Raw genomic sequence first — 12,675 nt, forward strand, 5'->3', positions numbered from 1 at the left:
GGAAGATCAGTTTGAAAAAGGACCGGGGTAAAGAGGGGGGAAGCACCATATATGTGTCCGGGAAGGCGCCCCTCGGGCGGACACAGGTGTCTGCATGAGCCCCTGTCGCTCAGATGCTGGAAGATCAGTTTGAAAAAAGAACCAGAGGATAGAGGGGAAAAACACCATATTTGTGTCCGAAAATAGCTCACTTTGACTCGGACGCGTTCCCTGTGATTTCAGCCTGTCAGACATGGTGCACATAGTAACGAGATGGAGGTGTTTTGGTCGACCAGGTAAAAAACGAAAAATCGAGAGAAGGTAAAAAGTAGGTGAAAAATTAAGCCTCTCTCGTTAAGGTACTTAGAAAAAATCCCAAAAAAAAAATGAACTCCCATTGAAATGAATGGGGAAAATTTTTTTTCTCGTTTTTTTTCTAAGTACAACAACGAGAGAAGGTAAAAAATGGTTTTTTTTAGCCTCTCTCGTTAAGGTACTTAGAAAAAAACCCAGATTTTTTATTTTCTCGTTTTTTTTCTAAGTACAACAACGAGAGAAGGTAAAAACAGGTGCTTTTTAGCCTCTCTCGTTAAGGTACTTGGAAAAAATCCGAGACATGTTTGGTCTTCCCCACTGACAGTGCGCCTTTGCTGGGTAAGTTGTGGACGTGCCAGGCACCCCCGGGACACCGGTGGAACGCGGCCGGACTCGTGGTACTCCAACCCGGGCATAATTTTGGATATTTTCCGGTCCTTTTTTTCCCCACTTTCCCAACTTTTCTTCTGAATCACAGTGCGCCTTTGCTGGGTAAGTTGTGGACATGGCAGGCACCCCCGGGACACCGGTGGAACGCGGCCGGACTCGTGGTACTCCAACCCGGGCATAATTTTGGATCAAATTCGGGACTTTTGCCCACTTTCCCAACTTTTCTTCCCAATCACAGTGCGCCTTTGCTGGGTAAGTTGTGGACATGGCAGGCACCCCCGGGACACCGGTGGAACGCGGCCGGACTCGTGGTACTCCAACCCGGGCATAATTTTGGATCAAATTCGGGACTTTTGCCCACTTTCCCAACTTTTCTTCCCAATCACAGTGCGCCTTTGCTGGGTAAGTTGTGGACATGGCAGGCACCCCCGGGACACCGGTGGAACGCGGCCGGACTCGTGGTACTCCAACCCGGGCATAATTTTGGATCAAATTCGGGACTTTTGCCCACTTTCCCAACTTTTCTTCCCAATCACAGTGCGCCTTTGCTGGGTAAGTTGTGGACATGGCAGGCACCCCCGGGACACCGGTGGAACGCGGCCGGACTCGTGGTACTCCAACCCGGGCATAATTTTGGATCAAATTCGGGACTTTTGCCCACTTTCCCAACTTTTCTTCCCAATCACAGTGCGCCTTTGCTGGGTGTGTTGTGGACATTGTAGGCACCCCGAGACACTGGTGGAACGCGGCGGGACTTGTGGGACTCGAACCTGGGTGTGATTTTGGACCAAATTCGGGACTTTTGCCCACTTTCCCAACTTTTCTTGCCCAATCACAGTGCGCCTTTGCTGGGTGCGTTGTGGACATTGTAGGCACCCCGAGACACTGGTGGAACGCGGCGGGACTTGTGGGACTCGAACCTGGGTGTGATTTTGGACCAAATGCGGGACTTTTGCCCACTTTCCCAACTTTTCTTCCCAATCACAGTGCGCCTTTGCTGGGTGCGTCGTGGACATTGTAGGCACCCCGGAACCCTGGTGGAACGCGGCGGGACTTGTGGGACTCGAACCTGGGTGTGATTTTGGACCAAATTCGGGACTTTTGCCCACTTTCCCAACTTTTCTTCCCACTCACAGTGCGCCTTTGCTGGGTAAGTTGTGGACATTGTAGGCACCCCGAGACACTGGTGGAACGCGGCGGGACTTGTGGGACTCGAACCTGGGTGTGATTTTGGACCAAATTCGGGACTTTTGCCCACTTTCCCAACTTTTCTCCCCAATCACAGTGCACCTTTGCTGGGTAAGTTGTGGACATTGTAGGCACCGCTTGACACTGGTGGAACGCGGCGGAACTTGTGGGACTCGAACCTGGGTGTGATTTTGGACCAAATTCGGGACTTTTGCCCACTTTCCCAACTTTTCTTCCCACTCACAGTGCGCCTTTGCTGGGTAAGTTGTGGACATTGTAGGCACCCCGAGACACTGGTGGAACGCGGCGGGACTTGTGGGACTCGAACCTGGGTGTGATTTTGGACCAAATTCGGGACTTTTGCCCACTTTCCCAACTTTTCTTCCCAATCACAGTGCGCCTTTGCTGGGTGCGTCGTGGACATGTCAGGCACCCCGAGACACTGGTGGAACGCGGCGGGACTTGTGGGACTCGAACCTGGGTGTGATTTTGGACCAAATTCGGGACTTTTGCCCACTTTCCCAACTTTTCTTCCCAATCACAGTGCGCCTTTGCTGGGTGAGTTGTGGACATTGTAGGCACCCCGGAACCCTGGTGGAACGCGGCGGGACTTGTGGGACTCGAACCTGGGTGTGATTTTGGACCAAATTCGGGACTTTTGCCCACTTTCCCAACTTTTCTTCCCAATCACAGTGCGCCTTTGCTGGGTGAGTTGTGGACATTGTAGGCACCCCGGAACCCTGGTGGAACGCGGCGGGACTTGTGGGACTCGAACCTGGGTGTGATTTTGGACCAAATTCGGGACTTTTGCCCACTTTCCCAACTTTTCTTCCCAATCACAGTGCGCCTTTGCTGGGTGCGTTGTGGACATTGTAGGCACCCCGGAACCCTGGTGGAACGCGGCGGGACTTGTGGGACTCGAACCTGGGTGTGATTTTGGACCAAATTCGGGACTTTTGCCCACTTTCCCAACTTTTCTTCCCAATCACAGTGCGCCTTTGCTGGGTAAGTTGTGGACATTGTAGGCACCCCGAGACACTGGTGGAACGCGGCGGGACTTGTGGGACTCGAACCTGGGTGTGATTTTGGACCAAATTCGGGACTTTTGCCCACTTTCCCAACTTTTCTTCCCAATCACAGTGCGCCTTTGCTGGGTGCGTTGTGGACATTGTAGGCACCCCGGCACTCTGATGGAACGCGGCGGGACTTGCGGGACTCGAACCTGGGTGTGATGCGGCGGGACTTGTGGGACTCGAACCTGGGTGTGATTTTGGACCAAATTCGGGACTTTTGCCCACTTTCCCAACTTTTCTTCCCAATCACAGTGCGCCTTTGCTGGGTGCGTTGTGGACATTGTAGGCACCCCGGAACCCTGGTGGAACGCGGCGGGACTTGTGGGACTCGAACCTGGGTGTGATTTTGGACCAAATTCGGGACTTTTGCCCACTTTCCCAACTTTTCTTCCCAATCACAGTGCGCCTTTGCTGGGTGCGTTGTGGACATTGTAGGCACCCCGAGACACTGGTGGAACGCGGCGGGACTTGTGGGACTCGAACCTGGGTGTGATTTTGGACCAAATTCGGGACTTTTGCCCACTTTCCCAACTTTTCTTCCCAATCACAGTGCGCCTTTGCTGGGTGCGTTGTGGACATTGTAGGCACCCCGGAACCCTGGTGGAACGCGGCGGGACTTGTGGGACTCGAACCTGGGTGTGATTTTGGACCAAATTCGGGACTTTTGCCCACTTTCCCAACTTTTCTTCCCAATCACAGTGCGCCTTTGCTGGGTGCGTCGTGGACATTGTAGGCACCCCGGAACCCTGGTGGAACGCGGCGGGACTTGTGGGACTCGAACCTGGGTGTGATTTTGGACCAAATTCGGGACTTTTGCCCACTTTCCCAACTTTTCTTCCCAATCACAGTGCGCCTTTGCTGGGTAAGTTGTGGACATTGTAGGCACCCCGAGACACTGGTGGAACGCGGCGGGACTTGTGGGACTCGAACCTGGGTGTGATTTTGGACCAAATTCGGGACTTTTGCCCACTTTCCCAACTTTTCTTCCCAATCACAGTGCGCCTTTGCTGGGTGCGTCGTGGACATTGTAGGCACCCCGGAACCCTGGTGGAACGCGGCGGGACTTGTGGGACTCGAACCTGGGTGTGATTTTGGACCAAATTCGGGACTTTTGCCCACTTTCCCAACTTTTCTTCCCAATCACAGTGCACCTTTGCTGGGTAAGTTGTGGACATTGTAGGCACCCCGGAACCCTGGTGGAACGCGGCGGGACTTGTGGGACTCGAACCTGGGTGTGATTTTGGACCAAATTCGGGACTTTTGCCCACTTTCCCAACTTTTCTTCCCAATCACAGTGCGCCTTTGCTGGGTAAGTTGTGGACATTGTAGGCACCCCGAGACACTGGTGGAACGCGGCGGGACTTGTGGGACTCTAACCTGGGTGTGATTTTGGATCAAATTCGGGACTTTTGCCCACTTTCCCAACTTTTCTTCCCAATCACAGTGCACCTTTGCTGGGTGCGTCGTGGACATTGTAGGCACCCCGAGACACTGGTGGAACGCGGCGGGACTTGTGGGACTCGAACCTGGGTGTGATTTTGGATCATTTCGTGGCCTTTTGCTATGCATGCCTTCTCCCCGCTAGTTTGATGTGTGCTGCTGCAAAAGTTCCAAGAGGGCGTTTTTGCCCCCCTCCAAACTCCCTCTCTTTGTTTATAGTGCATATTTTCTGCTGGATCTACTCTCTATTTACTCCAAGGAAAAAAACTAGCCGGTCGCGGCAAATTTTTACAATCGGTCGCCAAACTACGGCACGAGGGCCGAACGCGGTACGCCGGCGTCCAAGATACGGCCCGGGGATTTTTTTGATTTTTTGGGCTTTTTTTGATTTTTTTGGACATGTTGGGCATCCCAGGACTCGGGTGCGACTGCAGGACGTGTGGGGCTCTAACCTGGGTGTGGTTTTTGGTCATTTTCCGGACTTTTGCCCACTTTCCCAACTTTTCTTCCCAATCACAGTGCGCCTTTGCTGGGTGCGTCGTGGACATGTCAGGCACCCCGGAACCCTGGTGGAACGCGGCGGGACTTGTGGGACTCGAACCTGGGTGTGATTTTGGCTCAAATTCGGGACTTTTGCCCACTTTCCCAACTTTTCTTCCCAATCACAGTGCACCTTTGCTGGGTAAGTTGTGGACATTGTAGGCACCCCGGAACACTGGTGGAACGCGGCGGGACTTGTGGGACTCGAACCTGGGTATAATTTTGGATCAAATTCGGGACTTTTGCCCACTTTTCCAACTTTTCTTCCCCACTCACAGTGCGCCTTTGCTGGGTGCGTTTTGGGCATGTGGGGGGCACCTCGGACTCGGGTGGGACGCGGCGGGACTTGTGGCACTCGTACCTGTGTGTGATTTTTGATCATTTTGTGGACTTTTCCCCAGACACTCTCCACTTGTCCACCCCACTTCCCCTGTGACTTTGCTGGGGGGGCGTTTCCCCGCTGTCCTTTGTAGTGTAAGGGTTACTTTTCTTTTTTTTCTGTCTGAAAATAGGGCCCCAAAAGGCCTCACACTCCCCGGGAAGACCTGATGGACGCCTCGGCGTCACTGAAACAGGCCAATCTGTCTGAAAATATGGCCCACGAAAGGCCTCACATTCCCCGGGAAGACCTGATGTACGCCCCGGCGTCACCGAAATACGGCAAACTGTCTGAAAATAGGGGCTCCAAGTGTTCCCCACTCTTTCTGGCCCACAAAAGGCCTCTCATTCCCCGGGAACACCTGTAGGACTCCCCGGCGTCAAGGAAATACGCCAAACTGTCTGAAAATAGGGCCCCAAAAGAACTGGAAATGATGCCTTTAATTTGGGGGGTGATGTCTTTAATTTGGGGGGTGCATTGGAGGCGGGAGTCCACTGGAGGGCTACACACCGTCTGAATATAGGGCCCCAAAAGGCCTGGAATTAATGTATTTAATTTGGGGGGTGCATTTGCAGCGGGAGTCCACCGGAGGGCTCCATTTCCCCACTCTTTTGTTGACATATGGCCACAAAAGGCCTCTCATTCCCCGGGAAGACCTGATGGACGCCCCGGCGTCACCGAAATAAGCCAAACTGTCTGAAAATAGGGGCTCCAAGGGTTCCCCACTCTTTCTGGCCCACAAAAGGCCTCTCATTCCCCGGGAACACCAAAAGAACTGGAAATAATGTCTTTAATTCAGGGTGCATTTGCAGCGAGTGTCCACCAGAGGGCTCCAATTCCCCCACTATAGTCCTGGTACTCTAAAATGATGGCACTTAGTCAAATTTCCGCCTTTTTTTTTGGACTTCCAGCACTTTTGCCCACTTTCCCAACTTTTCTTCCCAATCACAGTGCGCCTTTGCTGGGTGCGTTGTGGACATTGTAGGCACCCCGGAACCCTGGTGGAACGCGGCGGGACTTGTGGGACTCGAACCTGGGTGTGATTTTGGACCAAATTCGGGACTTTTGCCCACTTTCCCAACTTTTCTTCCCAATCACAGTGCGCCTTTGCTGGGTGCGTTGTGGACATTGTAGGCACCCCGAGACACTGGTGGAACGCGGCGGGACTTGTGGGACTCGAACCTGGGTGTGATTTTGGACCAAATTCGGGACTTTTGCCCACTTTCCCAACTTTTCTTCCCAATCACAGTGCGCCTTTGCTGGGTGCGTCGTGGACATGTCAGGCACCCCGGAACCCTGGTGGAACGCGGCGGGACTTGTGGGACTCGAACCTGGGTGTGATTTTGGACCAAATTCGGGACTTTTGCCCACTTTCCCAACTTTTCTTCCCAATCACAGTGCGCCTTTGCTGGGTAAGTTGTGGACATTGTAGGCACCCCGGAACCCTGGTGGAACGCGGCGGGACTTGTGGGACTCGAACCTGGGTGTGATTTTGGACCAAATTCGGGACTTTTGCCCACTTTCCCAACTTTTCTTCCCAATCACAGTGCGCCTTTGCTGGGTGCGTTGTGGACATTGTAGGCACCCCGAGACACTGGTGGAACGCGGCGGGACTTGTGGGACTCGAACCTGGGTGTGATTTTGGACCAAATTCGGGACTTTTGCCCACTTTCCCAACTTTTCTTCCCAATCACAGTGCGCCTTTGCTGGGTGCGTTGTGGACATTGTAGGCACCCCGAGACACTGGTGGAACGCGGCGGGACTTGTGGGACTCGAACCTGGGTGTGATTTTGGACCAAATTCGGGACTTTTGCCCACTTTCCCAACTTTTCTTCCCAATCACAGTGCGCCTTTGCTGGGTGCGTCGTGGACATGTCAGGCACCCCGGAACCCTGGTGGAACGCGGCGGGACTTGTGGGACTCGAACCTGGGTGTGATTTTGGACCAAATTCGGGACTTTTGCCCACTTTCCCAACTTTTCTTCCCAATCACAGTGCGCCTTTGCTGGGTGCGTCGTGGACATGTCAGGCACCCCGGAACCCTGGTGGAACGCGGCGGGACTTGTGGGACTCGAACCTGGGTGTGATTTTGGACCAAATTCGGGACTTTTGCCCACTTTCCCAACTTTTCTTCCCAATCACAGTGCGCCTTTGCTGGGTAAGTTGTGGACATTGTAGGCACCCCGGAACCCTGGTGGAACGCGGCGGGACTTGTGGGACTCGAACCTGGGTGTGATTTTGGACCAAATTCGGGACTTTTGCCCACTTTCCCAACTTTTCTTCCCAATCACAGTGCGCCTTTGCTGGGTAAGTTGTGGACATTGTAGGCACCCCGGAACCCTGGTGGAACGCGGCGGGACTTGTGGGACTCGAACCTGGGTGTGATTTTGGACCAAATTCGGGACTTTTGCCCACTTTCCCAACTTTTCTTCCCAATCACAGTGCGCCTTTGCTGGGTGCGTTGTGGACATTGTAGGCACCCCGGAACCCTGGTGGAACGCGGCGGGACTTGTGGGACTCGAACCTGGGTGTGATTTTGGACCAAATTCGGGACTTTTGCCCACTTTCCCAACTTTTCTTCCCAATCACAGTGCGCCTTTGCTGGGTGCGTTGTGGACATTGTAGGCACCCCGAGACACTGGTGGAACGCGGCGGGACTTGTGGGACTCGAACCTGGGTGTGATTTTGGACCAAATTCGGGACTTTTGCCCACTTTCCCAACTTTTCTTCCCAATCACAGTGCGCCTTTGCTGGGTGCGTCGTGGACATGTCAGGCACCCCGGAACCCTGGTGGAACGCGGCGGGACTTGTGGGACTCGAACCTGGGTGTGATTTTGGACCAAATTCGGGACTTTTGCCCACTTTCCCAACTTTTCTTCCCAATCACAGTGCGCCTTTGCTGGGTGCGTCGTGGACATGTCAGGCACCCCGGAACCCTGGTGGAACGCGGCGGGACTTGTGGGACTCGAACCTGGGTGTGATTTTGGACCAAATTCGGGACTTTTGCCCACTTTCCCAACTTTTCTTCCCAATCACAGTGCGCCTTTGCTGGGTGCGTTGTGGACATTGTAGGCACCCCGGAACCCTGGTGGAACGCGGCGGGACTTGTGGGACTCGAACCTGGGTGTGATTTTGGACCAAATTCGGGACTTTTGCCCACTTTCCCAACTTTTCTTCCCAATCACAGTGCGCCTTTGCTGGGTGCGTTGTGGACATTGTAGGCACCCCGAGACACTGGTGGAACGCGGCGGGACTTGTGGGACTCGAACCTGGGTGTGATTTTGGACCAAATTCGGGACTTTTGCCCACTTTCCCAACTTTTCTTCCCAATCACAGTGCGCCTTTGCTGGGTGCGTCGTGGACATGTCAGGCACCCCGGAACCCTGGTGGAACGCGGCGGGACTTGTGGGACTCGAACCTGGGTGTGATTTTGGACCAAATTCGGGACTTTTGCCCACTTTCCCAACTTTTCTTCCCAATCACAGTGCGCCTTTGCTGGGTAAGTTGTGGACATTGTAGGCACCCCGGAACCCTGGTGGAACGCGGCGGGACTTGTGGGACTCGAACCTGGGTGTGATTTTGGACCAAATTCGGGACTTTTGCCCACTTTCCCAACTTTTCTTCCCAATCACAGTGCGCCTTTGCTGGGTGCGTTGTGGACATTGTAGGCACCCCGAGACACTGGTGGAACGCGGCGGGACTTGTGGGACTCGAACCTGGGTGTGATTTTGGACCAAATTCGGGACTTTTGCCCACTTTCCCAACTTTTCTTCCCAATCACAGTGCGCCTTTGCTGGGTGCGTTGTGGACATTGTAGGCACCCCGGAACCCTGGTGGAACGCGGCGGGACTTGTGGGACTCGAACCTGGGTGTGATTTTGGACCAAATTCGGGACTTTTGCCCACTTTCCCAACTTTTCTTCCCAATCACAGTGCGCCTTTGCTGGGTGCGTTGTGGACATTGTAGGCACCCCGAGACACTGGTGGAACGCGGCGGGACTTGTGGGACTCGAACCTGGGTGTGATTTTGGACCAAATTCGGGACTTTTGCCCACTTTCCCAACTTTTCTTCCCAATCACAGTGCGCCTTTGCTGGGTGCGTCGTGGACATGTCAGGCACCCCGGAACCCTGGTGGAACGCGGCGGGACTTGTGGGACTCGAACCTGGGTGTGATTTTGGACCAAATTCGGGACTTTTGCCCACTTTCCCAACTTTTCTTCCCAATCACAGTGCGCCTTTGCTGGGTGCGTCGTGGACATGTCAGGCACCCCGGAACCCTGGTGGAACGCGGCGGGACTTGTGGGACTCGAACCTGGGTGTGATTTTGGACCAAATTCGGGACTTTTGCCCACTTTCCCAACTTTTCTTCCCAATCACAGTGCGCCTTTGCTGGGTGCGTCGTGGACATGTCAGGCACCCCGAGACACTGGTGGAACGCGGCGGGACTTGTGGGACTCGAACCTGGGTGTGATTTTGGACCAAATTCGGGACTTTTGCCCACTTTCCCAACTTTTCTTCCCAATCACAGTGCGCCTTTGCTGGGTGAGTTGTGGACATTGTAGGCACCCCGGAACCCTGGTGGAACGCGGCGGGACTTGTGGGACTCGAACCTGGGTGTGATTTTGGACCAAATTCGGGACTTTTGCCCACTTTCCCAACTTTTCTTCCCAATCACAGTGCGCCTTTGCTGGGTGAGTTGTGGACATTGTAGGCACCCCGGAACCCTGGTGGAACGCGGCGGGACTTGTGGGACTCGAACCTGGGTGTGATTTTGGACCAAATTCGGGACTTTTGCCCACTTTCCCAACTTTTCTTCCCAATCACAGTGCGCCTTTGCTGGGTGAGTTGTGGACATTGTAGGCACCCCGGAACCCTGGTGGAACGCGGCGGGACTTGTGGGACTCGAACCTGGGTGTGATTTTGGACCAAATTCGGGACTTTTGCCCACTTTCCCAACTTTTCTTCCCAATCACAGTGCGCCTTTGCTGGGTGAGTTGTGGACATTGTAGGCACCCCGGAACCCTGGTGGAACGCGGCGGGACTTGTGGGACTCGAACCTGGGTGTGATTTTGGACCAAATTCGGGACTTTTGCCCACTTTCCCAACTTTTCTTCCCAATCACAGTGCGCCTTTGCTGGGTGCGTTGTGGACATTGTAGGCACCCCGGAACCCTGGTGGAACGCGGCGGGACTTGTGGGACTCGAACCTGGGTGTGATTTTGGACCAAATTCGGGACTTTTGCCCACTTTCCCAACTTTTCTTCCCAATCACAGTGCGCCTTTGCTGGGTGCGTTGTGGACATTGTAGGCACCCCGGAACCCTGGTGGAACGCGGCGGGACTTGTGGGACTCGAACCTGGGTGTGATTTTGGACCAAATTCGGGACTTTTGCCCACTTTCCCAACTTTTCTTCCCAATCACAGTGCGCCTTTGCTGGGTGCGTTGTGGACATTGTAGGCACCCCGAGACACTGGTGGAACGCGGCGGGACTTGTGGGACTCGAACCTGGGTGTGATTTTGGACCAAATTCGGGACTTTTGCCCACTTTCCCAACTTTTCTTCCCAATCACAGTGCGCCTTTGCTGGGTGCGTTGTGGACATTGTAGGCACCCCGAGACACTGGTGGAACGCGGCGGGACTTGTGGGACTCGAACCTGGGTGTGATTTTGGACCAAATTCGGGACTTTTGCCCACTTTCCCAACTTTTCTTCCCAATCACAGTGCGCCTTTGCTGGGTAAGTTGTGGACATGCCAGGCACCCCCGGGACACCGGTGGAACGCGGCGGGACTTGTGGGACTCGAACCTGGGTGTGATTTTGGACCAAATTCGGGACTTTTGCCCACTTTCCCAACTTTTCTTGCCCACTCACAGTGCGCCTTTGCTGGGTGCGTTGTGGACATGTCAGGCACACTGTTGGAACGCGGCGGGACTTGTGGGACTCGAACCTGGGTGTGATTTTGGACCAAATTCGGGACTTTTGCCCACTTTCCCAACTTTTCTTGCCCACTCACAGTGCGCCTTTGCTGGGTGCGTTGTGGACATGTCAGGCACACTGTTGGAACGCGGCGGGACTTGTGGGACTCGAACCTGGGTGTGATTTTGGATCATTTCGTGGCCTTTTGCTATGCATGCCTTCTCCCCGCTAGTTTGATGTGTGCTGCTGCAAAAGTTCCAAGAGGGCGTTTTTGCCCCCCTCCAAACTCCCTCTCTTTGTTTATAGTGCATATTTTCTGCTGGATCTACTCTCTATTTACTCCAAGGAAAAAAACTAGCCGGTCGCGGCAAATTTTTACAATCGGTCGCCAAACTACGGCACGAGGGCCGAACGCGGTACGCCGGCGTCCAAGATACGGCCCGGGGATTTTTTTGATTTTTTGGGCTTTTTTTGATTTTTTTGGACATGTTGGGCATCCCAGGACTCGGGTGCGACTGCAGGACGTGTGGGGCTCTAACCTGGGTGTGGTTTTTGGTCATTTTTCCGGACTTTTGCCCACTTTCCCAACTTTTCTTCCCAATCACAGTGCGCCTTTGCTGGGTGCGTTTTGGGCATGTGGGGGGCACCTCGGACTCGGGTGGGACGCGGCGGGACTTGTGGCACTCGTACCTGGGTGTGATTTTTGATCATTTTGTGGACTTTTCCCCAGACACTCTCCACTTGTCTACCCCACTTCCCCTGTGACTTTGCTGGGGGGCGTTTCCCCGCTGTCCTTTGTAGTGTAAGGGTTACTTTTCTTTTTTTTCTGTCTGAAAATATGGCCCACGAAAGGCCTCACATTCCCCGGGAAGACCTGATGGACGCCCCGGCGTCACCGAAATACGGCAAACTGTCTGAAAATAGGGGCTCCAAGTGTTCCCCACTATTTCTGGCCCACAAAAGGCCTCTCATTCCCCGGGAACACCTGTAGGACTCCCCGGCGTCAAGGAAATACGCCAAACCGTCTGAAAATAGGGGCCCAAAAGAACTGGAAATAATGTGTTTAATTTGGGGGGTGATGTCTATAATTATGGGGGTGCATTGGAGGCGGGAGTCCACTGGAGGGCTCCACACCGTCTGAATATAGGGCCCCAAAAGGCCTGGAATTAATGTATTTAATTTGGGGGGTGCATTTGCAGCGGGAGTCCACCGGAGGGCTCCATTTCCCCACTCTTTTGTTGACATATGGCCACAAAAGGCCTCTCATTCCCCGGGAAGACCTGATGGACGCCCCGGCGTCACCGAAATAAGCCAAACTGTCTGAAAATAGGGGCTCCAAGGGTTCCCCACTCTTTCTGGCCCACAAAAGGCCTCTCATTCCCCGGGAACACCTGTAGGACTCCCCGGCGTCAAGGAAATACGCCAAACCGTCTGAAAATAGGGGCCCAAAAGAACTGG

Source organism: Nerophis lumbriciformis, unplaced genomic scaffold (genome assembly GCF_033978685.3).
Source record: "Nerophis lumbriciformis unplaced genomic scaffold, RoL_Nlum_v2.1 HiC_scaffold_107, whole genome shotgun sequence".
Classification (NCBI taxonomy): domain Eukaryota; kingdom Metazoa; phylum Chordata; class Actinopteri; order Syngnathiformes; family Syngnathidae; genus Nerophis; species Nerophis lumbriciformis.